General features: G+C 47.3%; 1 protein-coding gene and 1 non-coding gene across 3 annotated transcripts in view; both read right to left on the bottom strand.

Annotated features, from left to right (window-relative positions):
• LOC119795240 (protein kinase C epsilon type-like) overlaps positions 1–24,727 on the bottom strand; it is a 151,946-nt gene that overhangs the window by 38,461 nt on the left and 88,758 nt on the right. The window lies entirely within an intron of this gene.
• LOC119795247 lies at positions 18,959–19,077 on the bottom strand. The gene has a single exon (XR_005282310.1). It is a non-coding gene; the product is annotated as a 5S ribosomal RNA (ribosomal RNA).

Raw genomic sequence — 24,727 nt, forward strand, 5'->3', positions numbered from 1 at the left:
CATTAGCGCTGTGCACATCTGCGCCACAATACCTGATGCTAACATTAGCACTGTGCACATCTGGGCCACAATACCTGATGCTAACATTAGCACTGTGCACATCTGCGCCACAATACCTGACGCTAACATTAGCGCTGTGCACATCTGTGCCACAATACCTGATGCTAACATTAGCGCTGTGGACATCTGCGCCACAATACCTGATGCTAACATTAGCGCTGTGCACATCTGTTCCGCAATACCTGATGCTAACATTAGCACTGCGCACATCTGCACCACAATACCTGATGCTAACATTAGCACTGTGAACTTCTGTTCCACAATACCTGATGCTAACATTAGTGCTGTGCACATCTGCGGAACAATACTATATGCTAACATTAGCACTGTGGCACATCTGTGCGGGAAGCACAGATGGAAGCTCCATGACATGAGTTTTACAGAAAGGGTTTTAAAGCTTTATACAGTTGTATCAATTCTTGTGATGCTGCATGTGCATCCCAAAAAAAGTTAAAAACAATCCACTGGACGTTGTTTCCAAGTTTGAAGTTGTTTCGCTTCCCATCCAGGAAGCTTTTTCTATTCAGAATGTCTGTAGTAGCGTTGAGCCCCAGGCTTTATAGAGTGGGCCAGCAAAAGCCTGCTTGTGCATCAGAAACAGGGAATATAAAGGTTCCCACAGAGGTTTTAGTATGTATATTTAAAAACAAACTACATTAACTGCATTCAATACCTCAAATTGCTGTTATAAATGAAATTAATGTGTTGAAGGGCTGCTTAGTGGCACAGTGGATAGCCAACATTCTTGCCTTGCAGCAAGAAGGTTCTGGGTTTCATTCCTGGCTCGAGGTCTTTCTGGATGGAGTTTGCATGTTCTCTCTGAGCATGCGTGGACTCTCTCTGGGTACTGTGGCTTCCTCCCACAGTCCAAAAACATGACTGTTAGGTTAATTGGCTTCTCTAAAGTCCCATTAGGTGTGAGTGTGTGTGAATGGTTGTTTGTCTCTGTTGCCCTGTGATGGACGGGTGACCTGTCCAGGATGGACCCTGCCTCTCACCTCTAGATAGCTGGAGATAGACACCAGCACCCCTCGTGACCCCACTTGGGATTAAGTGAGCCTGAAAATGGAAGGATGAATGTGTTCAGGCCTTTGTTATTTCATACCCTGCTACCGTGAGTGTCACTGAGATCACACAGTAAGGGAAATAAATATTCCAGAGCTGTTAACTCTCACCCATTGTGTGAGAATCATACATCTCAGTGTCTTCGCATGACCCACCCCAGATCCCCAATTTGTCACGCTAAAAAATGCATTAAATCAACTCCATTCCACTTCGTTATGTAAATATATATACACAACCTTAAGGCTTCTTTATACTCAGAAACCAGGTGGCATGCGTGTTTCGCAGTAAACGCAATGATGCCCCCCCCCTCCCGCAGAGACTCTCCCAAATTGTAGGTGAGCGCAGAAAGGAGGCCTCGGATTGGTCAAATCTACATCCGCTCTACTCTATACGCATTTCCTGTTTGTTACCTTACTGGCTTGTTTTGTTTCTATGACATCCAACTTTTTTCCACCTGGATCTCTGCTGTTTTTGGCCCTCATGTCCCTCCGTTGTTGCACAAATTTGCTCCCACTTCCTCACCCTCTCGACCGTTATATAGACCCACAACTAGTTCCTGATTGTCCCTCTGGCGTTGTGGCGTGGAATAATATTGAGCATAAATCAAAAATATCTGCGTCATACCTGCAACAAACTCACTGTGACACAGTGCTGGACATGCCAGGTTCAGATCCAGTCTGTATTTTTCTACCAGCCCACCTATTCACTATGCTGAGAGCAGCAGAGCTGAAGGACCTGAGCCACAAAAAATACCAGGATATCTTATTCTATCTGGACTAACATAATTCCCTTTTAAGTTAATGAAAATTTTAAGCAATCTAGCACTTGAGGCAATATAATTTAAATACACGGCAGATAGATTATATTGTTGTTGATGAGACTGAGTGTAGGATCACATCAAGTTAATATCAAATGGTGCTTTATTTTTTTGGAAGCTTTACTCCTTGTTTGCTCTAGTTTAGCCACCACTTTTAATAAAATTTTTGGTCACAAGTTAAACAATTATTGGGCAGTCTAGTTAAATAATCTCCCGTTGGAATTTAGGACCAATTAAAGCAACTCAAATATTTAAATCTGTAAAGCTTTCAGGTTTGCCTCACAAACCCATAAGAGGTCCACAAAAGGAAAAAGTACCGCTGCGTTTTATTGTTCAAAAGATCAGATTTGAAGAACCATTCTGTTATCCAGGATTGATAGAGAAGGAACCACAGGGATGCTCTTATTTTATTATTAATCATATAATTCATTTATATTAATTTTAGTCCAATGAAAATGTTTAAAATCACAGCTTCCAATATTAAACATCAAAAGAAATGCTGTCTTCTGTCATGGTGGGTTTTTATAAAATCAAACAGCCTCCTAGAAGGTCTGAATTGTTTAGCTGTCTTGTCATCTGTAAAAAACGAATAAGATAATGAGCTAAGATTTTTAATCCTATTACCAAGTACTCATATACAGTGTAGTTTGCATGGGATTTGGTTTCAGTGGTTGCTATGTTGTACCATGATCATGGTTTTGGACATGAGAATGCAGTTTTGGCTGTAAGACCTCAGGGTTTCCTCGTACAGTGTGAGATTCCTGATTGGGGGGGGGGGGGGAGGGTTGTGGGAGGCTGATCGGCCCTTGTTACCCCCTGTACACTACACGACTCACAACGCACAATCAGGCTGAGAGTCGGCCTGATCGAAAGATTCACACAGTGTACGCCCGGCTTAAGGATCCCTTGGTGTGAGCCACATGGACAAGACTGTGAGCCGGCCGTACTAAGCTGCTGCTGGATGAAACTAAAACTTTCCAAAGTAACGACAGATGTTTGAAGGTCTGGAAATATTAGGGACAGAACGAACAATATGTCTGTTAATGATTTTGATCATTTCATGTGTAAAGACAAAGCTAATAGGCTTGACTGCGTGCTACGCTATGCTACATTAATATGTTTTGAGCTGTTGCTGAAGCTTAGACAAGCTTTATTTCACAAAGGGTTTAATACTGATATAACATTAGTGTTCATGTGTTCCTCAGATGCTTATTACATTTCCATTACCAAGTCTGATCAAGAGTCATTTAATAAAGCCTGATGTCTATTTGCTGCTAGCTATTTCAAAGAGGGTAAAGAATCATTTAAATAAAGGTTATTAGTTCCTGATTTAACTGAAATACGTTTGACTTTGAGCTGAATGATTTTTGTTAATAAACTCTTATATTTTGAACAGAAGTTGTGGTGAATTTATTCCATGTCTGTGCAGAATAAACTGTTTGACCGTGATTAGTGCTCGAATCACTCTTTCATCTATTGTTCTAATACACAGCTGGTAGGGCGTGTGCTCATAAACAGTACATAACAAGTGAAATAATATCTGATTAAATAAGATATTTGCCACCCCTACTGGATATACAGGTATTACACCTGTAATATTGCCAGTAATCCAGTAATAGCTTATCAGTTCCCCATTCTTTATTTTACATGAACCGTATAGAATAATTAATAAAAACTGTTGTGAAATTCTTAGTTTACAGTGTTTTTAAGATTTAAGTATTTTAGTAGGCCCTATTCTTCTGTACTTCAACTCTCTGAAAATCACCAGAATATAGAAAATAATGGATATTTTTAAAAAAACATTCCACATAGCTACAGATGGCTTATTGTTAATCAGTAACTGTTCTAATGTTGTTGTTCTGAAGCAATCTGCTGCTACTCTTCTAATCCTGCCACAGATCGGTGACTACCTCAAGTGGAATGCAAGTGGTAGAAGATGAAGGCAGCAACAGTGGAACCAGGCAGCTTACTGGGCTGTACGGATTCATCTGGGTCCATCCAAATATAGAATAGATAGACCCCTCAGGGTACCGAACAAAAAAGAGGTATTACTGCAGAAGGGATTCCTATAGGTGATATGCATGGCAGTCATTCGATTCTCTGATGTTCTCCTAAAAAAAGCCCACATCACAGCCAAATGGTTTCTATGATTGTTCTCTGAATTTCCAACGCCATGCTGGTTTATGCAAGTGAACATCTGAGTAAAGGTTAAGGTCTAAGGAGCATGCTGTGTCAGTAAGACTCCAGTCAAGGATAAAATTAGTAAAATGTTGCTTCAATTGCAGCAAACAAATCTACTCGACCTACAGAATTTAGGAGACTTGAACAGCCGTTAAGCTGGATAATTTCAGTGTATGTAGCCATGGCTGTTTTTCCCATATTCCCCCTCACTGGATCTGCAGCTGATTGCTTTAGCAATCTAGGATTTTACCGGTTATTCTGACAATTACATGATTATCAAATCAAAGAAATGGCACATTCTGCAAATAATCTTTTGAGCTCAATTTATGAGGAATACATGAAAAATCAAATACAGTAAAAAGGATCCCCGGAACAACAGTGGTAAGGAGAAACAGCAGAACTGGGATGAGGCAGGCAGCTGTGCCCCCACTGGAGCTAGGGGACCACAGTGGGAATTCAGAGAAGTCCGCTGAGCAGACAGAGCACCAGCGCAGGAGAGAGGCGGCAGCTTGTCAGTGCTAGGAGCTGCCTATAGAGGCTAACTGCAGGGTCAAAGGAGGAAGGTAGTAGATTGCATAAAGCCGGGTGTACACTGTGCGATTTTTTTCAATCGTTGCATGGAGCTGCTGCTCACACTGTACGACTAATCGCAGGGTTTGGTTGTACAGTGTGAGCTCACAGCTCACGATTTATGTTCGGCCCGACGCTCTGATGCGATCTACCTGCTCACACTGTACGACTAAAAACCATGTCAGATTCAGCTCCGCAGTGAGATGGAGCTGCTCGGACTCTCTATCTGGAAGCCAAACAAATAGAAGGGTAAAATAAAGCTCAGTAGAGTGAAACGCACTGCCTTGGCAATTTGTGCAATTTTGTGCTGAAAGTCCTAAAAAGAAAAGGCAACGACATATTTGGAAAAAAGACATGGCTGAGCAAACGTGGCTACTACGGTCTGTCAATGTTACAGACAGAGCTGCATTGCACTCATTGCATCCCAGCCATGCTTCTCTGCTTACACCTGAGAGGAGGAATAAAAAGAAGAATCCTTCTTTGCGCCCTAAGCAATTCTCCCGACCTCACGATTCCTGATGGGAGGTGGTTGTTGAGAGGTTGATCGCCGCTCATAACCCCCCGTACACTACACAGCGCACGATCAGGCTGAAAGTCAGCCTGAGCAATAGATTCTCGCTTGACTGGAAAATCATCCTGAAAATCGCACAGTGTACGCCAGGCTTAAGTCTGCCAGGCAGACAGAGTGCTGAGGGGGGGTAGGCTGTGGCTGTGGCAGAGGAGGACAGAGGAGAAGTCTACAAAAGGCGGGTACACGATTTTAGATCATTGCACGCAGCTACAGCTTACACCGTACGACGAAAGCGCAGGGTTTCATCGTACGGTGTGAAAGCTCACAATTTACATTCGGCCCAACACTCTGATGTGATCTACCTGCTCACACTGTACGACTAAAAACCATGTCGGACTCAGATCCGCAGTCAGATGGAGCTACTCAGACATGTCTATCTGGAAGCCAAACAAATAGAAGAGGAATATGAAGCTCACTAGAGAGAAACACGCTGCCTTGGCTATTTGTGTAACACATGGCGAGCAAACATGACTACTACAGTCTGTCAGAAAGAACTCCATTTCACCAGCACCTCCTCCATGCTGCTGCAGTTTCCTCTGAGAGGAAGAAGAAGAATCCTTGTTTGTGCACTGAGCGATTTGCCCAGATTCGTATTCCTGAGTTACAGCAATTCCACAGTTTTACCTGAGTGTAAAACAGATAGCTATGAAGAGGGATATGTTTTAGCTCTGTAACATAAAGGAACAAACATGAACACTAATATGTTTAAATGGTATTATTCAAATTTTTTCAATAATATTCAAAGCAAAAAACCTCTTTCAAAAGTGAATTTGAGAATGCATTTAGAAATGGTGTTAAGAGGGATTCATAATGTACGCACAAAATTTCAACCTATTTTTACAATTTCCTTACTCCCACATTTTATTTTCCTAATGTTTTTATAAAATTTTTACCGATTTCTTTCTTTCAAAGTTTGTTTTAGATTTTAAATATTGCTTTAACATCTACACTTTCAGGTGGTTGTTTATGGACCAATAGAAATGTGGTAAACTGGATGAGTTTTTGCCCTTTTCAGGCTGATTCTCCTGTCGTACAATATCTTTTTGGATGGTGCTGAGTTCCAGCCTCATGGTGTGTCATGTCGCGTACAGGGCGTAACGAGGGGAGATCAGCCTCTCATGACCACCTCCCCATCTGGAATTATAAGGTGGGTCCTGGTGAGAAGAACATACATGGTGAGCTGGGAACTTCTAAGCCCTGCGGTTTCGTTGTACCGATTGAGCTGTAGCCGAGTACAACTATCCAAAATATGGTAAATTTGCTAAATGCACAACACTCGTTTCTACTGGCTCTGTGCACAGACCATGAAGAAGGGTGAAATCTGTAGGAAAGAATTTAAAAAGATTGCAATTTGTAAAACTTTGTTTACTGAAAGAAATAAAAACTAAATAAAATAAAAAAAATGTGTAAAATGATAACATATGAAAAACAAAAGAAGAAAATCTTGAAAAGTAGAACACTACAAGAAATAGTGGTTGAACTATTTGATATATATATATATATATATATATATATATATATATATATATATATATATATATATATATATATATATATATATATAATCATTTCCCCTCAGAACAATTTTAGTTTTTATTTCTGTGTGTGTTTTTAATGGAGATTATTTTTCTTTTTTCTTTTCTTTCAGTGATATTGCAACCAATTGTTCTCCATATAGATGTGGTTTCATCCTCCTGATATCTATCTAATCTATCATGATCCTTATATCCAACCAGATTTCACGCTTTGAGCACCAGCTCCCCAACATCTGCAGATGCTAATCTCCTGCTTTAAAGGTTGATGTTGGGGGGGTGGGGTTTCCAACTGATGGTTAAAGTTGCATAAGCTGCTTTTAAGGATTTGCCTCATGGTTGGTTATAAATAAGAGATAAAGTACAGAGAGCTTGAATTCAGCATCAATGACTCAATCAGTGCTTGTTTTGTTTGGTTTGGATTTTGTTCCGCCTCGGTCCTCTGTATGAACCTCCTTCTGTCCCTGTCTGTCCTTATCTGTCCATCTCTCTGCATCGCTCCATCAGTCTGTCCCCGTCCTGTCCTGAACGGCCCAGAACAAAGCCTCATTAATGCACCTGGCTGCTCTCTGCTCGCCTGTTTCCTCTGATGATCACCAATTACAGCTCATTAAAAGGAAACACTCTCTCTTCAGCGCAGAGCGTGTTGTTCCCTACTCTTCTGTTTCCCCTCACTTTATCATCTCACTTTCTTATCGCAAACACTGGAAAAAAATAAAAAATCAGGTCCGGACTAGCTGTCCCTACTTCGTTCTCGTTTTCCTTTTTTTCTTCCCCTTGTTGCCTTTTCTGACTTCCTTCAGTGTGAGCAGCAGAAAGAGGCCCAGCGTTACTGTTGTATAATGTTATTTACATTTCTCTGTTGTAATTAGGCCGATAGGGGAACGGCTGCGATCCCACAGTCGATTAAGAAGAATGAGAGGGAGGAGGAACACAGGAGGGGAGGGTGGAGGTAGAACATAGGTCACACAAAGTACAAAGATAGAGTGATGTCATTGGGGAAACCACGGTTTCTCTTCATGCTAAATCCATATATTCATTTATTTATACACTTCAATCTTAACTTTTACAGGAATACATTTTATAACTAAGTTCCCTTAAAATAATCTTATTTATAGACCTCTTTCTTTACAGCAGGTTCTGAACTTTTAAAGCCAGACTAAACTTTTCTTTATCCTAAGCAGCTCTGCTACTCAGTAGCAACTGATTGGTTAAATAGATTGAACATGCTGGTAGGAACTGTCAAAGGACTCCTGCTGATGCGGAATGAAAATATTAGATGAACTTTTGCATAAGGTTTAGGACTGAACAAAAGTAAAGGAACAACCAAAGAACTGAGGGTACTTAGCATAAAACAGAAATCTGCTGCTACATGATAAAAAATCTAAGGTTATGGAACCACCAATCAGCATTTCTGATGAATAAATAGGTCAATTAATAAAAAGAGGGATCATATATCATTATTTTTGGCCATATTTTCATGTGTGTAAACCTTCTTTGTCTTTTCTGTTAATTGCTGAATAGAAAAGGTGGATGTCTATAGTGAGGGTAGGTGCCCTTAGGTCTGTTTAACTATTGCTTCATTATCTACTTAAAAGGAAAAAAAAACATCAAGGCTAAAACCAATGAAAGCTAAAGGCAGTCAGAGAAATGTCAATTCCACATGTTCTTGGTTGACTTTTTGCATCACTGTTTTATAACAAAGCTCCTAAAGGGGATTTGAACAAAAACTAACGAACAAAAACATCTGACCTTATTTTGGTATAGGTGCAGTTTGAGCTGTAATATCATGATTTTGTAGACATCACTTTAACGTTTGAGAACAACTATAAATATTTTGGCACAAAGAATCAGGTGTGCAGGAGAAAGTTTTTTTTTTCCCTTAAAACACAGAATAAAAGGGCCTGATACTAATGTAAATAAAACAATAACCTTGTTTGATTTGGCTGAACAACTTTTTTCAGTTTTGCAAACCTGAAAGCCAAGAGTTATATAATAGAAAAAATAATCTTAGTCAGTTCAGAAAACTAAGGGTTGCTATAATCTTTAACATTATTGACTAAGTTGCCAGCAGCTATACCTCTAAGGTTCTGGTTTTAACAGGCAAACGTTCGGCTAACTATTGTGTTGTTGGCTACGGTTTCCTTCAAGTTCTATTTTTACAACATGCTAAAAAATGCTGCCAATCAAAATAACATTCTGTGTTCTGCACAATGATAATAAAGCTTCTCATTTAGGGATAAAGTTTTATTTATAGTGTTTAGATGACTAATCTAAACACGGGAGGAAAATAAGATCTAAAATAAAAGTATGCTACTTTATTAAGATGTGTTGTTTATTCTTTACCTTTTTCAAATGAAACGTGATTTAAAAGTTTGACAAACCTAAATGCAAAACTGAAATTATTATTTTGAAATCCTAAATCTTGCAGAGGTTTGTTTCCTTAAAACAAAATTCTGCAAACATTTTTCTCTTTTTACAATTCTGCAAAACTTTAAATAAAACTAAATCCTTTCTTTTAAACAGTGTATTTTACCCTTGAGTTGAGCATATAAGTATGAATTGATCATATTTCAAGTGCATAATGTCAAATTCTTTTATTTTAAGGGCAATAATATTCTTTTATTTTTTGGCCAGATGCTAAAAATGTGGATGAATACACTTATTGTAGGAAATGTTTTTGTCTTTGTAGCTCTATGTTTGAACTGTTGTTCTTATATCCTTTGGTTTATTAGGCCGTCGAGAAGAAAATGAATATAAAACATTAAATGTTATATAACTACTTTAAAAAGCATAATTGAAAACAGGAATCTTCTTGCAGTTATTTGAGCCTCACCTATGACCCCCCCGCCCTCTCCCCCCTCTGAGATACCGTAGATTGACCTGCCGACTGTCTGTCACATTATATATGGTAGATGTGTTTGTGGGGCTGTTTGTTGTATCAACAGGGGACCTGGGACATTTAGCGTGTGTTCCAAGAAAAGTCTGCAGGGAGGGCGAGGGGAAGGTGATGAGAGACGCTTTAAAAGGACATATGGAATACGCATCAGGTTACTGATAACAATCCAAGCAGTTATATAAGTTCCATGACTCCTTTGTTTCGTCGGAGAACAAACGAGCAATCAGCTCTGACAGGTGGCTGTGTGAGTCAGACAGGCTGAGGAGGACAGAATGATGCCGTAGAAATGCAGAGGTAATAAAAAAGTGCAACATCTGAGAACAATGTCCCGTCTCTCCCACTGCTTCTAATCGCTGTGCCCTACATGTGTTAGTGTTTGCTGGGAGGCATAATAACAGGAATAAATAAAGTGAAGAGGAGACGCCAATATGTTTCTTCCCAAAACATCCTGAATAATAAACAACGTTAGCAGAATATCTCCCCTCATCCAAGCATGGAGGAACCCAGAAAAACCCGGGAACAAGGAAATTCCCTTAAATGGGAGAAATGAAAGTTAAGCAAAGAAAAGAAGTTCAAGTTGGAAGATATTCAGATGTGATGGTCAGAAACCTTGGACACAAATCAAACTTTAGGGAATTTTTAAGTACTGGCATTTATTCATTCATGAGGTCACGATGAATAACGACTCATAAGGATACCAACACCTGCTGTTCTTTTGCTTTTATTCCAGTTAAATGTTTGTTTTAAGGTGCGACTAATAGACACGTATGATTGAGACAAACTGTTAAACTGGAACTTTATTTGTCTGTTCTATGGGAATAAAAACATTCTATTCACCAATAAATGTAGCCCTTTTATCTTTATCTCCTTTGTCTAAATGTGTAGAACTTTTCCTCTCATTGAATTTTACTAGTGACTAAAAACTCCAGTCAGACGTTAATTTAATTCCATGATGCATTGCAGGATGGTGGAGCTCTAATAGGAAGCCGCCTCTGTTGTCGCCATCTGGTTTCTGATAGTTTAGCAGCTCTGCCAGCAGATGGCGTAACATCTGCTTATGTCTGCACATCACACCCGCTGCTGGAAATCTATTCATGCTCAAAGAGGACAGTCCAAACAGCTCTTTTTCTGTGGGCATATGACATAAGCATAAACCTTTATAATTACTAGCTATCTTATCTAGTATTGAATATTGCAACAAGATTTTCCTCTTTTTCATTCGTGTGTTAGTACGAGAATTTAAATTGTGGTTTTCCTAAAGCGCTATTAATGGAACCCAGCATTACTGGTTATATAAGTGCTGAAAATGACACTATATAGGGAAAAAGCAAACATTTGCTTTCATAAAGATAAAAAGCAAAGGAAGGGAGGATTTATGGAGCCAGTCATCGATGGAGGAATAACATCATCATCATCGACATCATCATCATCATCATCATCATCATCACATTAGTCAATGTTTTCAGTTGTGATGAGGCATTCACTTTTTGCGCAGTTTTAGAAATGACTCCTATTTAGATTGCGTCTAAACTGGGACGACGGCCAACTATCTAATACCTAATTAGAGAAGATTCTAATTAGGCAGATCCATACCTCCCAGTGCAATCTATTACACAATCAACCACAAGGAAAACAGAGTGTAAAAAGATTGGATGTAACCAAATTTTATTTGGTTACATCCAATCTGCTGGGAGGCTGCTGGGAGCCTCGGTCTTCAGCGAGCAGAGAGGGCTGCTGGGAGCCTCGGTCTTCAAACAGAGAGGGCTGCTGGGAGCCTCGAGCTTCAGCGAGCAGAGAGGGCTGCTGGGAGCCTCGGTCTTCAGCGAGAATCGAAGGCTGCTGGGAGCCTCGGTCTTCAAACAGAGAGGGCTGCTGGGAGCCTCGAGCTTCAGCGAGCAGAGAGGGCTGCTGGGAGCCTCGGTCTTCAAACAGAGAGGGCTGCTGGGAGCCTCGAGCTTCAGCGAGCAGAGAGGGCTGCTGGGAGCCTCGGGCTTCAGCGAGCAGAGAGGGCTGCTGGGAGCCTCGAGCTTCAGCGAGCAGAGAGGGCTGCTGGGAGCCTCGGTCTTCAGCGAGCAGAGAGGGCTGCTGGGAGCCTCGGTCTTCAGCGAGCAGAGAGGGTTGCTGGGAGCCTTGGTCTTCAGCGAGCAGAGAGGGTTGCTGGGAGCCTCGGTCTTCAGCGAGCAGAGAGGGCTGCTGGGAGCCTCGGTCTTCAGCGAGCAGAGAGGGTTGCTGGGAGCCTTGGTCTTCAGCGAGCATCAAAGGCTGCTGGGAGCCTCAGCCTTCAAACAGAGAGGGCTGCTCGGAGCCTCGAGCTTCAGCGAGCAGAGAGGGCTGCTGGGAGCCTCGGGCTTCAGCAAGCAGAGAGGGCTGCTGGGAGCCTCGAGCTTCAGCGAGCAGAGAGGGCTGCTGGGAGCCTCGGGATTCATCGAGCAGAGAGGGCTGCTGGGAGCCTCGAGCTTCAGCGAGCAGAGAGGGCTGCTGGGAGCCTCGGTCTTCAGCGAGCAGAGAGGGCTGCTGGGAGCCTCGGTCTTCAGCGAGCAGAGAGGGCTGCTGGGAGCCTCGGTCTTCAAACAGAGAGGGCTGCTGGGAGCCTCGGGCTTCAGCGAGCAGAGAGGGCTGCTGGGAGCCTCGGGCTTCAGCGAGCAGAGAGGGCTGCTGAGAGCCTCGAGCTTCAGCGAGCAGAGAGGGCTGCTGGGAGCCTCGGTCTTCAGCGAGCAGAGAGGGCTGCTGGGAGCCTCGGTCTTCAAACAGAGAGGGCTGCTGGGAGCCTCGAGCTTCAGCGAGCAGAGAGGGCTGCTGGGAGCCTCGGTCTTCAGCGAGAATCGAAGGCTGCTGGGAGCCTCGGTCTTCAAACAGAGAGGGCTGCTGGGAGCCTCGAGCTTCAGCGAGCAGAGAGGGCTGCTGGGAGCCTCGGTCTTCAAACAGAGAGGGCTGCTGGGAGCCTCGAGCTTCAGCGAGCAGAGAGGGCTGCTGGGAGCCTCGGGCTTCAGCGAGCAGAGAGGGCTGCTGGGAGCCTCGAGCTTCAGCGAGCAGAGAGGGCTGCTGGGAGCCTCGGTCTTCAGCGAGCAGAGAGGGCTGCTGGGAGCCTCGGTCTTCAGCGAGCAGAGAGGGTTGCTGGGAGCCTTGGTCTTCAGCGAGCAGAGAGGGTTGCTGGGAGCCTCGGTCTTCAGCGAGCAGAGAGGGCTGCTGGGAGCCTCGGTCTTCAGCGAGCAGAGAGGGTTGCTGGGAGCCTTGGTCTTCAGCGAGCATCAAAGGCTGCTGGGAGCCTCAGCCTTCAAACAGAGAGGGCTGCTCGGAGCCTCGAGCTTCAGCGAGCAGAGAGGGCTGCTGGGAGCCTCGGGCTTCAGCAAGCAGAGAGGGCTGCTGGGAGCCTCGAGCTTCAGCGAGCAGAGAGGGCTGCTGGGAGCCTCGGGATTCATCGAGCAGAGAGGGCTGCTGGGAGCCTCGAGCTTCAGCGAGCAGAGAGGGCTGCTGGGAGCCTCGGTCTTCAGCGAGCAGAGAGGGCTGCTGGGAGCCTCGGTCTTCAGCGAGCAGAGAGGGCTGCTGGGAGCCTCGGTCTTCAAACAGAGAGGGCTGCTGGGAGCCTCGGGCTTCAGCGAGCAGAGAGGGCTGCTGGGAGCCTCGGGCTTCAGCGAGCAGAGAGGGCTGCTGAGAGCCTCGAGCTTCAGCGAGCAGAGAGGGCTGCTGGGAGCCTCGGTCTTCAGCGAGCAGAGAGGGCTGCTGGGAGCCTCGGTCTTCAAACAGAGAGGGCTGCTGGGAGCCTCGAGCTTCAGCGAGCAGAGAGGGCTGCTGGGAGCCTCGGTCTTCAGCGAGAATCGAAGGCTGCTGGGAGCCTCGGTCTTCAAACAGAGAGGGCTGCTGGGAGCCTCGAGCTTCAGCGAGCAGAGAGGGCTGCTGGGAGCCTCGGTCTTCAAACAGAGAGGGCTGCTGGGAGCCTCGAGCTTCAGCGAGCAGAGAGGGCTGCTGGGAGCCTCGGGCTTCAGCGAGCAGAGAGGGCTGCTGGGAGCCTCGAGCTTCAGCGAGCAGAGAGGGCTGCTGGGAGCCTCGGTCTTCAGCGAGCAGAGAGGGCTGCTGGGAGCCTCGGTCTTCAGCGAGCAGAGAGGGTTGCTGGGAGCCTTGGTCTTCAGCGAGCAGAGAGGGTTGCTGGGAGCCTCGGTCTTCAGCGAGCAGAGAGGGCTGCTGGGAGCCTCGGTCTTCAGCGAGCAGAGAGGGTTGCTGGGAGCCTTGGTCTTCAGCGAGCATCAAAGGCTGCTGGGAGCCTCAGCCTTCAAACAGAGAGGGCTGCTCGGAGCCTCGAGCTTCAGCGAGCAGAGAGGGCTGCTGGGAGCCTCGGGCTTCAGCAAGCAGAGAGGGCTGCTGGGAGCCTCGAGCTTCAGCGAGCAGAGAGGGCTGCTGGGAGCCTCGGGATTCATCGAGCAGAGAGGGCTGCTGGGAGCCTCGAGCTTCAGCGAGCAGAGAGGGCTGCTGGGAGCCTCGGTCTTCAGCGAGCAGAGAGGGCTGCTGGGAGCCTCGGTCTTCAGCGAGCAGAGAGGGCTGCTGGGAGCCTCGGTCTTCAAACAGAGAGGGCTGCTGGGAGCCTCGGGCTTCAGCGAGCAGAGAGGGCTGCTGGGAGCCTCGGGCTTCAGCGAGCAGAGAGGGCTGCTGAGAGCCTCGAGCTTCAGCGAGCAGAGAGGGCTGCTGGGAGCCTCGGTCTTCAGCGAGCAGAGAGGGCTGCTGGGAGCCTCGGTCTTCAGCGAGCATCAAAGGCTGCTGGGAGCCTCGGTCTTCAAACAGAGAGGGCTGCTGGGAGCCTCGAGCTTCAACGAGCAGAGAGGGCTGCTGGGAGCCTCGGGCTTCAAACAGAGAGGGCTGCTGGGAGCCTTGGTCTTTAGCGAGCATCAAAGGCTGCTGGGAGCCTCGGTCTTCAAACAGAGAGGGCTGCTGGGAGCCACGAGCTTCAGCGAGCAGAGAGGGCTGCTGGGAGCCTCGGGCTTCAGCGAGCAGAAAGGGCTGCTGGGAGCCTCGAGCTTCAGCGAGCAGAGAGGGCTGCTGGGAGCCTCGGTCTTCAGCGAGCATCAAAGGCTGCTGGGAGCCTCGGTCTTCAAACAGAGAGGGCTGCTGGGAGCCTCGAGCTTCAGCGAGCAGAGAGGGCTGCTGGGAGCCTCGGTCTTCAGCGAGAATCGAAGGCTGCTGGGAGCCTCGGTCTTCAAACAGAGAGGGCTGCTGGGAGCCTCGAGCTTCAGCGAGCAGAGAGGGCTGCTGGGAGCCTCGGGCTTCAAACAGAGAGGGCTGCTGGGAGTCTTGGTCTTCAGCGAGCATCAAAGGCTGCTGGGAACCTCGGTCTTCAAACAGAGAGGGCTGCTGGGAGCCTCGAGCTTCAGCGAGCAGAGAGGGCTGCTGGGAGCCTCGGGCTTCAGCGAGCAGAGAGGGCTGCTGGGAGCCTAGAGCTTCAGCGAGCAGAGAGGGCTGCTGGGAGCCTCGGGCTTCAGCGAGCAGAGAGGGCTGCTGGGAGCCTCGAGCTTCAGCGAGCAGAGAGGGCTGCTGGGAGCCTCGGTCTTCAGCGAGCAGAGAGGGCTGCTGGGAGCCTCGGTCTTCAAACAGAGAGGGCTGCTGGGAGCTTAGGTCTTCAGCGAGCATCAAAGGCTGCTGGGAGCCTCGGTCTTCAAACAGAGAGGGCTGCTGGGAGCCTCGAGCTTCAGCGAGCAGAGAGGGCTGCTGGGAGCCTCGGGCTTCAGCGAGCAGAGACGGCTGCTGGGAGCCTCGAGCTTCAGCGAGCAGAGAGGGCTGCTGGGAGCCTCGGGCTTCATCGAGCCGAGAGGGCTGCTGGGAGCCTCGAGCTTCAGCGAGCAGAGAGGGCTGCTGGGAGCCTCGGTCTTCAGCGAGCAGAGAGGGCTGCTGGGAGCCTCGAGCTTCAGCGAGCAGAGAGGGCTGCTGGGAGCCTCAGTCTTCAGCGAGCAGAGAGGGCTGCTGGGAGCCTCGGTCTTCAGCGAGCAGAGAGGGTTGCTGGGAGCCTTGGTCTTCAGCGAGCATCAAAGGCTGCTGGGAGCCTCAGCCTTCAAACAGAGAGGGCTGCTGGGAGCCTCGAGCTTCAGCGAGCAGAGAGGGCTGCTGGGAGACTCGGGCTTCAGCAAGCAGAGAGGGCTGCTGGGAGCCTCGAGCTTCAGCGAGCAGAGAGGGCTGCTGGGAGCCTCGGGATTCATCGAGCAGAGAGGGCTGCTGGGAGCCTCGAGCTTCAGCGAGCAGAGGGCTGCTGGGAGCCTCGGTCTTCAGCGAGCAGAGAGGGCTGCTGGGAGCCTCGGTCTTCAGCGAGCAGAGAGGGCTGCTGGGAGCCTCGAGCTTCAGCGAGCAGAGAGGGCTGCTGGGAGCCTCGGTCTTCAGCGAGCAGAGAGGGCTGCTGGGAGCCTCGGTCTTCAGCGAGCATCAAAGGCTGCTGGGAGCCTCGGTCTTCAAACAGAGAGGGCTGCTGGGAGCCTCGAGCTTCAACGAGCAGAGAGGGCTGCTGGGAGCCTCGGGCTTCAAACAGAGAGGGCTGCTGGGAGCCTTGGTCTTTAGCGAGCATCAAAGGCTGCTGGGAGCCTCGGTCTTCAAACAGAGAGGGCTGCTGGGAGCCACGAGCTTCAGCGAGCAGAGAGGGCTGCTGGGAGCCTCGGGCTTCAGCGAGCAGAAAGGGCTGCTGGGAGCCTCGAGCTTCAGCGAGCAGAGAGGGCTGCTGGGAGCCTCGGTCTTCAGCGAGCATCAAAGGCTGCTGGGAGCCTTGGTCTTCAAACAGAGAGGGCTGCTGGGAGCCTCGAGCTTCAGCGAGCAGAGAGGGCTGCTGGGAGCCTCGTTCTTCAAACAGAGAGGGCTGCTGGGAGCCTTGGTCTTCAGAGAGCATCAAAGGCTGCTGGGAGCCTCGGTCTTCAAACAGAGAGGGCTGCTTGGAGCCTCGAGCTTCAGCGAGCAGAGAGGGCTGCTGGGAGCCTCGGGCTTCAAACAGAGAGGGCTGCTGGGAGCCTCGAGCTTCAGCGAGCAGAGAGGGCTGCTGGGAGCCTCGGTCTTCAAACAGAGAGGGCTGCTGGGAGCCTTGTACTTCAGAGAGCATCAAAGGCTGCTGGGAGCCTCTGTCTTCAAACAGAGAGGGCTGCTTGGAGCCTCGAGCTTCAGCGAGCAGAGAGGGCTGCTGGGAGCCTCGGGCTTCAAACAGAGAGGGCTGCTGGGAGCCTTGGTCTTCAGCGAGCATCAAAGGCTGCTGGGAGCCTCGGTCTTCAAACAGAGAGGGCTGCTGGGAGCCTCGAGCTTCAGCGAGCAGAGAGGGCTGCTGGGAGCCTCGGTCTTCAAACAGAGAGGGCTGCTGGGAGCCTTGGTCTTCAGCGAGCATCAAAGGCTGCTGGGAGCCTCGGTCTTCAAACAGAGAGAGCTGCTGGGAGCCTCAAGCTTCAGCGAGCAGAGAGGGCTGCTGGGAGCCTCGGGCTTCAGCGAGCAGAGAGGGCTGCTGGGAGCCTCGAGCTTCAGCGAGCAGAGAGGGCTGCTGGGAGCCTCGGTCTTCAGCGAGCAGAGAGGGCTGCTGGGAGCCTCGGTCTTCAGCGAGCAGAGAGGGCTGCTGGGAGCCTCGGTCTTCAAACAGAGAGGGCTGCTGGGAGCCTTGGTCTTCAGCGAGCATCAAAGGCTGCTGGGAGCTTCGGTCTTCAAACAGAGAGGGCTGCTGGGAGCCTCGAGCTTCAGCGAGCAGAGAGGGCTGCTGGGAGCCTCGGGTTTCAGCGAGCAGAGAGGGCTGCTGGGAGCCTCGGTCTTCAGCGAGCAGAGAGGGCTGCTGGGAGCCTCGGTCTTCAAACAGAGAGGGCTGCTGGGAGCCTTGGTCTTCAGCGAGCATCAAAGGCTGCTGGGAGCCTCGGTCTTCAAACAGAGAGGGCTGCTGGGACCCTCGAGCTTCAGCGAGCAGAGAGGGCTGCTGGGAGCCTCGGGCTTCATCGAGCAGAGAGGGCTGCTGGGAGCCTCGAGCTTCAGCGAGCAGAGAGGGCTGCTGGGAGCCTCGGTCTTCAGCGAACAGAGAGGGCTGCTTGGAGCCTCGAGCTTCAGCGAGCAGAGAGGGCTGCTGGGAGCCTCGGGCTTCAAACAGAGAGGGCTGCTGGGAGCCTCAAGCTTCAGCGAGCAGAGAGGGCTGCTGGGAGCCTCGGGCTTCAGCGAGCAGAGAGGGCTGCTGGGAGCCTCGGTCTTCAAACAGAGAGGGCTGCTGGGAGCCTTGGTCTTCAGCGAGCATCAAAGGCTGCTGGGAGCCTCGGTCTTCAAACAGAGAGGGCTGCTGGGAGCCTCGAGCTTCAGCGAGCAGAGAGGGCTGCTGGGAGCCTCGGGCTTCAGCGAGCAGAGAGGGCTGCTGGGAGCCTCGGTCTTCAAACAGAGAGGGCTGCTGGGAGCCTCGAGCTTCAGCGAGCAGAGAGGGCTGCTGGGAGCCTCGAGCTTCATCGAGCAGAGAGGGCTGCTGGGAGCCTCGAGCTTCAGCGAGCAGAGAGGGCTGCTGGGAGCCTCGGTCTTCAGCGAGCAGAGAGGGCTGCTGGGAGCCTCGGTCTTCAAACAGAGAGGGCTGCTGGGAGCCTTGGTCTTCAGCGAGCATCAAAGGCTGCTGGGAGCCTCGGTCTTCAAACAGAGAGGGCTGCTGGGAGCCTCGGGCTGCAGCGAGCATCAAAGGCTGCTGGGAGCCTCGGTCTTCAAACAGAGAGGGCTGCTGGGAGCCTCGAGCTTCAGCGAGCAGAGAGGGCTGCTGGGAGCCTCGAGCTTCATCGAGCAGAGAGGGCTGCTGGGAGCCTTGAGCTTCAGCGAGCAGAGAGGGCTGCTGGGAGCCTTGGTCTTCAGCGAGCAGAGAGGGCTGCTGGGAGCCTCGGTCTTCAAACAGAGAGGGCTGCTGGGAGCCTTGGTCTTCAGCGAGCATCAAAGGCTGCTGGGAGCCTCGGTCTTCAAACAGAGAGGGCTGCTTGGAGCCTCGAGCTTCAGCGAGCAGAGAGGGCTGCTGGGAGCCTCGGGCTTCAAACAGAGAGGGCTGCTGGGAGTCTTGGTCTTCAGCGAGCATCAAAGGCTGCTGGGAGCCTCGGTCTTCAAACAGAGAGGGCTGCTGGGAGCCACGAGCTTCAGCGAGCAGAGAGGGCTGCTGGGAGCCTCGGGCTTCAGCGAGCAGAGAGGGCTGCTGGGAGCCTCGGTCTTCAGCGAGCAGAGAGGGCTGCTGGGAGCCTCGAGCTTCACACTGTTAAAAAAGTAAATGGCAATTGTTGTTCTAACACACAATTGATTGATATGAAACCTTGATGCGGCCAAAAAGCTTACAGCACCAGGTATTCCCAGGCGGTCTCCCATCCAAGTACTAACCAGGCCCGACCCTGCTTAGCTTCCGAGATCAGACGAGATCGGGCGTTCTCAGGACGGTATGGCCGTAAGCTGGCAGAGCTCCAAGAACCTGCCTGCTTATACAGTATACAGTAGCAATCCGATGTGACCGTTTTGTTGTGAGCTGACACCACATGCCTACCTATGCTTCCTTTTGATCGGGTCTTGACAAAACTTGCAGAAACAATTCTATCCAGTTCATATAATTGAGTGAGGTATCGTTGCGTCCCGAACCAACCGGGGAGTTTCCCATTATGGTTATGATTGAAGGACTAAAGTGTTTATGGGGGCCTCAGGGACCACAACATCTCACATTGACTTGAGAAACACTAATAAAACCTGATTCTCACAGTCACCTGGAGCTGCATTTTTACATAAAGGTGAAGTGCACCAATCCTAGAAGTGCTGCTATACAGGCTGTCTGGGCGCCTGGTATGGCAGCATGACAGAAAAATTGAGGGCTCTGGGGTCCCTGATATGGAACCTTGATCAGGCCAAAAAGCTTACAGCACCAGGTATTCCAAGGCGGTATCCCATCCAAGTACCAATGGATTCCCCACTGGTATGCCCAGCAGAGAGCCTCATTATCGGCACAGCCGCTCCCCCTCTCTGCATGATCGATCATATCCGGGGTGACAACCTCCAGCTCTCCTACCCAGAAAAACACACTCCCCTCTGGGCCAACAAGCACCACTTGACCACCTCCTGTAACCTGCACCTCCAGGAGGTCCTGCGGGCCCACTCTTAAACACCCCCCCACGGACTAAACCATGCAGTACACGCCTGCAGGCTGTCTGGGGCCCTGGTATGGCAGCACGACTTCAAAAATTTTAAGGGGTTTTGGATCCCTGATATGGAACGTGCACCTCCAGGAGGTCCCGTGGGCCCAGTCTTAAGCACCGCCCCACGGACTTAGCTAAGGGGTACACGCCTGCAGGCCTCTGGGCCCCTGGTATAGCAGCATGACTTGGGAAAATTAAGGGCTCTGTGATCCCTGATATGAAACCTTAATGCGGCCAAAAAGCTTACAGCACCAGCAGGTATTCCAAGGTGGTCTCCCATCCAAGTACCAATAGATTCCCCACTGGTCTTCCCAGCAGAGAGCTTAATCATCGGCCCCGCTGCTCCCCCTCTCTGCATGATCCACCACATCCGGGCTGACAGTCTCAACTCTCCTCCCCAGAAAAACACAGTCCACTCTGGGCCAACACACTGTTAAAAAAGTAAATGGCAATTGTTGTTCTAACACACAATTGTATTGTAATCCGACTCAGAAATATAAATTTGACATCTAACAAATAAATACACGTTTGCCCAACTCAAATTCTCAGAAGTTGGTTTAACAAGGAGTTTTAAATCGCCTATACAAGATTTTTTGAGTTCCCTCAACTGTAAACTCATGGGCATGCGCACTGCTTATGTTCATGGACACGCCCACTACGGTACGGGGTTTCCTATCCCTTTCTTCAAGGGCACAGCCTTTTTCCCTCGTGTTTGAGAAGATTGGCGGACATTGTGATTTTATGCATCTGGAGAACCACGTTAGAACGACCCTGGGACCTTACCAGTTTTCCCAGTGAGTGCTGCAAAGTACAGACAGTTAGCGGTTAGCTCCGTGAGTTAGCATTCCCTTGTGGTGTATTGCCACCGAGTTGAAGCATGAGTTCACATGTTTTTCACGTTCTGATGAAAGGAAAAGCAGCGCACGTGCACGTGTATAATGCGCGTGTGCGCGTGCGTGTTTATGCCGCGCATGTGCGGGTGAGTGTTTATGCATAGAGAAAAGAGTGTGCCTGTTATTTTCATTGTACAAATGAAAAGAGACATTAAGTTGAGTGTAATAACTTATTAAATTTCTAAATTGTTTTATGTAGTGCAGTGTTGTTGCACTCAGGCACAGAATATTACAAGACTACATTATTTTACTTTCTTAATCCGATGTGGGTATTTACTGTTATTTACATTATTTACATGTGGATTTTTTGCTTTCATGATTTTATTTGCTTTACAAGAAAAACAGTGACATTAACATTTTATATGTTAACCCTGTAATGCAGCAGTTAATTCGTAATGAGTTAGAAAAGTTACATTACACACTGAAATTTATCATACTTGGAGAGATATAAACTGTACAGTTAAGAACAAGAAGTGAATGGATTTAACTAAGCCCTGTTGTGCTATGCAGGCTGGGTTTTTTGGATACCCTGGATTCTGGATTCTCTCCTTAAATGGAGATGGCGAGCCAACCGTGTGAACATCTGGATTTGGATTGAAGAGAAGGATTTGGACTGAAGAGGACTTTCTTTTTTTGCATTCATCGTCCTGTCGGAGTGGTAGGACTAAAAAGAAAAACTCAGAGATAAAAAGGGAAAACCTTTTTCTTTTTCCGTTGGGAAACAAGACATTTTATTTCATTTTATTTTTTTTAAAAGGGTGCACCCAATTTAAAGAGACTACAATTGAAAAAAACAAACTGAAGGCCGTCCAAATTTGTAAAACTGTTATTTTTTCATATATGTTAATACACTTACTTCACAAAAAATTACCTGTGTGTTTTCCTCTTACTAAAATGGTGTCTTACTGTTTTTTCCCTCATCATCACTCTTACGAATCTAGAACATTCTGGTCCAGTGTCATGTTACTTTGATCTGTGCAGTTAAGATTATGTTGTTGAACATGGTTTTATACTGTATCTATGCAATGTTTGGCTTGAAGCAATAAAAATGTTGTATTAACATAATTTTTTGTGTGTTGAATGATTGGTAGTGAAGACGATTGGTAGGACTAAAAAAACTGAGTTGATAGAACTCAACTTGCAGATAACACTACAAAATCTGAGTTTGTAGAACTCAAAATCTATATGTCAAACTCATAAAACAAAGTTGATAGAACTCAGAACTTAAAGGTGAAACTCAAAAACCTAAGTTGGTAGAACTCAAAATTTCTATGTAACACTCCAAAAACCTAAGTTGGCAGAACTCAAAAATCTTTGTAAACTCAACCACAGTGAATTTAAGTAAGGAAAACTCAAAAAACCAAATGCATCACGTTGCCTAGAAAATGTAAGTTCTGTCAACCTCTATTTTTTTTTCAGTGCAGAGAGGGCTGCTGGGAGCCTCGGTCTTCAGCGAGCAGAGAGGGCTGCTGGGAGCCTCGGTCTTCAGAGAGGGCTGCTGGGAGCCTCGGTCTTCAGCGAGCAGAGAGGGCTGCTGGGAGCCTCTCCCTTCTCTAAAGCACTAAACGGCGGTTAGACTCAACAGAAAGGCCTCCTTCAGTCAAAGTGAGAAGAGCAACTCTACTCTTTCTACCGATGAGAATTAGTCACGCCGAGCTCCCAATGATCCACTTGGATTAGAAAAACAGATGTCAATATAATATTTAACTTTTTTTTTTCTTTAGTTCATTAAAATACTTTCCTCCCTGCATTTATTTCATGCACAGACTTTGTACTGTCTTTATGATGAACTTGGCAACACTCTTGAATTCTCTCGGGTCTTGTTTTTTGCATTTATCAAAGCGTCACCACTAGGGGCGCTATACCTGTAACTCCAGGTTTAGCAGCTGCTCATAACCAGGCATTGTTCCTGAATTTAAATATTCATTATTTATGTTCAGCAGATACAGATAGCAGACGTCTTTAGAGCAGCAGAGCCAGAAGTCATGGAGTTACTGGTAAATCCAACTCCTCCTTCTAGAATAAATCCTGCATCAGAGAACCACAAATATGTCAGTTACGAGTCATTTCTGTTCTAAACTTTTAGCTTCCTTTTATCTGGTTGAGGGGAGCTCAGACTGCCTCTGGGTCAGATGACTCATTGGGTAGCCTGCAGGGAGCCTCAGCACACATTAAAAATGAACCTGAAAAATCCTTTAATACATTTTAAAGTAATGCTTGGGTCAAAAGTTACGCAGCGTTGCTTTTATGTAAACTGCTGCCTGTTCTAACTGCTTCCAGTAAAAAGGTGGTAATTACATAAATCACCCAGAGCATGAAGGCAAAGATTATATTCTTATTGGAGCTATTCCCACATTTTATTTAAAGTTTAGGAAAAGCAGCGCTTTATAAATCTAACGTATACCTTATAACAAAAACTATTTGGTTTTCTCCAGATTCTTCTTCTGGTTCCTTAAAGGTTCCATCTGACTGTTATTGTAGAGAAAGTCTGATGATAAAGGTCAACACCTGTTCAGCCCATAAAGGAAAGAAAAAACAGCAACAGTGTCGCTCCGTAAGGCTCAAGTTACAATGAAAAGAAAAACACCAACACGGTTCGCCAGCAACCAACACTTACATAAATGTACAAACGCGCTGTACGTTTCCTGACTCGAACAAGATGGGGGGGGGGGGGGGGGGGGGGGGGGGGGAATGAGGCTGAAAGTGGGGATGAAGAAAGATGAGCTCCTATTAATTCACTGAGCCGTATTTGAAACGTATTTTAAGCATAACTGTTCATATTCAGAGCTGGGCAATGTTTGCTAACAAATCCAAGCCATTAGCATGGGAAGTCCCATCCTTAGAGCAGACAGTGCCGCAGACAGGAGACCGGCTTGTTTTGTTTTTATGACAGAAATTGACAGCCACACAATAGTTTTTTTTTTTTACTTTGTTTTGCCAGTCAGTTTGGCCGAGATTCCATTCTGTGTCTTTTTTTTTGTATTGCCTTGCAGAAAATTGCTACTGGAAGATGTCTGAATAATGTTCTGTATACCGTTATGGTAACTGTACTTTTTCAATAAGTGAACCTAGTATTTTATAGGTTCAAAGAGACACAAAATCAGTTTTTTATTCATTCCATTGGTACTCTGTTTTGAATAAATAGAAATAAAGGCCTGCCTCTGATTCTGGCTTCCTTCCAATAATGGCCTGGACCAAGATGAGCCTGAGTGAAATAAAGGCCCCGTCCTATATTAGAGGATTTACGGTAAATGTGTCGATAGGAGCAACAAAATATACTTTACAAAAATATTGTAAGTTGATTTTTATTTCAGTTTTAGTTTTCTATGCTGACCAACAGGCAATGCTTTTATTCTGATACCACATCAAATGGTCTGCTCGATTATTTATTTGGTATTCATGATCCCATGTTTGCTAATGAATTGTAAGGATTTAAAGGGAATTAATTTTAGCAGCATTACTGTTTGTGATACAGGAACGCGTGTTTCTACGGTGAGACTGAGGTTGAGTCTCATTAAACCATCAGGAAAGTCCCCTCTATCTCTATGTCCGGAAGGGGGGGGTCTACCGTACATCCTCTGAAAAATGAGAACAAAGCAGTTCTCTCATTTTAATTTTCCTATAGTTTGAGTGGAAAAATGCTCTAATGTAAATGTGACTAATAAACCTCTGCAGGCGTTTCTAGACTCTGAAAGATGAACTGTGATCCTGATGAATGTTTGACCCCATGTCCATCCATAACCTCGTTATGTGAGTTAGTCATAAAGTTGAAAAACCTCCAGAGGGATGAGAATTAGAGAGATTTTCCATAAGCAGAATTTAGACTGATTGGCTTCAGTTTGAACTTTGGAGCCGATAGCAACAATATATGGGAATGGAGGACGAACTTAAACTCTACAAAATAACGTTGTTGACTGAAATGTTGGTTCAACCATTATTTTTGTGTTGATTTTATATTGAATCAATGTTTGTTGATGAATATTTGACATTAAAATATTTAACTTTTAGAAAAGTTTCAGCTGAAAGG

Source organism: Cyprinodon tularosa, unplaced genomic scaffold (assembly GCF_016077235.1).
Source record: "Cyprinodon tularosa strain WSP-4 unplaced genomic scaffold, ASM1607723v1 ctg505, whole genome shotgun sequence".
Taxonomy (NCBI): domain Eukaryota; kingdom Metazoa; phylum Chordata; class Actinopteri; order Cyprinodontiformes; family Cyprinodontidae; genus Cyprinodon; species Cyprinodon tularosa.